The following is a 2,500-nucleotide window of genomic DNA, read 5'->3' as shown; positions in this document are numbered from 1 at the left end:
AGGCGGCCTTCATAGATCGGCGGAATATTCGGAAGTGAAGAAGACCTTGGCGAAGTCCATCTCCGTTCCTTCCCCCCCTTCCCCACAATGCTCAGGTCACTCTACAACTGGACCAGCTCCTGCCGCCTGCTGCCTAGGTCGTCCTTCCCCGAGCTCTCTCGCGTGCTGAGAGCAACTCCTCTTTCCAGGGAGGTTCCAGCGAAATATTTTGCTCCGACCTTATTTTCGCGTGGAAAGGAGCGGCGAATCGGGCAGCTGCGGGTTTCCAGGCGAGAATCCAGGCCATCCCTTGGACGTCGAGGTGGAGGGAAGCGTTTTTAGATGCATTTCGCCTTGTCAGAAAAAGGCGAAGGCCGAGATGTCGTACACTGGCAGCCGTCCCAGTGTTATTGATTCCAGCACAAGTCTCAGATGTAAGGAAAAACGCGAGAGGAAGGGGAAGGAAGATTAGGGGAAAGGGGAAGTGGGAGAGAATGGGGAGGGGAGAGGGAGTGAGGGAGAGGTATTGGCAAAAGAGGGAGAAGACGACAGTGAAAGTAAAAGGGTGAGGGGAAAATGGGGGAGAAAAGGGGCATGGAAGCCTCCTCCTCCTCCTCCTCTTCCCCCTATTCCTCTTCCTACCCCTCCTTCCCCTATTCCTCCTCCTCCTCCTCCTCCTCCTCCTCCTCCTCCTCCTCCTCCTCCTCCTACTTGCGTGCACATAAAGTCATGCATTTCAAGGCTGGCACTGCAGCCGGGGTTTGCACTCGTGTTACTTTACGTCCGATCAGAACCACCGATTTTTTTTTCTCTCTCTCTCTCTCTCTTTTCGTGGGACGGGAACCTCGGCATTCGGAAAAATGTATATATATATATATATACGCCTTTATATTCAGCCGTTTTCCTGCTTGGGTAAAAACAAAACGCCCCCGGGGGGGCGTCACCTCTATATATTGGAAAGATTGAATCTTGCATGAAATCACTGTACGGAAAAACTTCCACTGCAATAAAAGTGCTATATATCTCGACTGGAGTCCCACCAGTAGTTCATCAAACTCTCTTGTGTACAGTGTGCCATTTGCCTCTCTCCTTATTCACTCTTCTTATCTATCACAGCCTTTCTTCTCCTTCTTCCCAATAGTTCTGAATGACATTCTTATCCACACAACTAAACAATCTCAAATCACTTGTTTCATCTATTTACCTACACCAACCTTTTCTTGGGCCCACTTTTACACCTCACCAGTCACTCTCCTGGCTACTGCATACTCGAACACCCGATTTGTTTCCACCATAAGAACTTTTGATCACTCTCAATGAGGTAGCATGTATACCATACATCCTCAACATCTTCCCAATTCCCTCTCTATAGATTCTATGATGGGATTTTCATAAGTCCATATATACCATTTACAGTTTTTTACTCATTTATTCTTAAGCCTTTGAGTCACTAACATTGTCTAAAAGCACTATTCTTCCCCTATCAATTCTTTTATCATCTGTCTTACTTTCTGTCATATATGTATATATATGTATATATATATATATATATATATATATATTATATATATATATATATCCATATATATACTATCATATATATATATATATATATATATATATATATATATATATGTATATATATATATATATATATATATATATCCATACTATATATATATCATATATATATATATATATATATATATATATCTATTTATATATGTATATATATATATATATAAAAGTGTATATATATATATATAAGTGTATATATATATAAATGTATATGTTTATGTATATGCCCATATATATATATATATATATATATATATATATATATATATATAATATATATATATAATGTGCATATATGCATAAAACATTGTAGGTAAAGCAATAATTCAAATCGAGTAAAGTAAATACAATGGATAAAAAGGATAACTAAATGAAAAATAGAGGAAATAAATAAATAATTTTACTAAGGTAAACTGAAAGAAAACAAAGAAATTTTAATAAAATCACAAGCAGGAAAACCAACGCATACGCACCCAAACACATAAAAGCCACACGCGATGAAGTACACACGGACTTTGGCCGAGGTCGTATTTTAAAATATATTCTTAAGTGTACAAATGGGCCACCAGTACGCGCATCGCGTGTCATTTTATGATTTTACAGAGACAATAAATGACAGTGTTACAATTTGCCTGTCACCTCTGTGGCCGCGAGTTAGATTCTCGGGCATTCCATTGAGGGGTGAGAGATGTGTATTTCGGGTGATAGAAGTTCACTCTCGACGTGGTTCGAAAGTCACGTAAAGCCGTTAGTCCTGTTGCTGAATAACCACTGGCTCAGTGCAACGTAAAAACGCCATAAACAAACAAACAATACAGTGTTACAGGTAAAAGTAGGAAGTATGAAAAACAACACACGCTTGCGAGATGTAAATGGTTATTTGTACACGGTTCTTTTATTATCACTCATTCTGCCTACTCATGTTACCCACAAGGTAAATGCA

The 2,500-nt window shown here is 39.3% G+C and overlaps 1 protein-coding gene across 1 annotated transcript in view; it reads right to left on the bottom strand.

Moving 5' to 3' along the window:
• The window catches only part of LOC135207643 (transmembrane protein 229B-like), a 50,813-nt gene extending 50,699 nt beyond the window's left edge, over window positions 1-114 (bottom strand). The window contains exon 1 of the mRNA XM_064239509.1: window positions 1-114. This exon is cut by the window's left edge and continues 289 nt beyond it. The gene's annotated coding sequence lies outside the window, so the exon portion shown is untranslated.
• Between the last annotated feature and the right edge of the window lie 2,386 nt (window positions 115-2,500).

Source organism: Macrobrachium nipponense, chromosome 11 (genome assembly GCF_015104395.2).
Source record: "Macrobrachium nipponense isolate FS-2020 chromosome 11, ASM1510439v2, whole genome shotgun sequence".
In the NCBI taxonomy this organism is placed as follows: Eukaryota; Metazoa; Arthropoda; class Malacostraca; order Decapoda; family Palaemonidae; genus Macrobrachium; species Macrobrachium nipponense.
The sequence above is the reverse complement of the archived record's forward strand: the minus strand, read 5'-3'. Positions and strand labels throughout refer to the sequence as shown.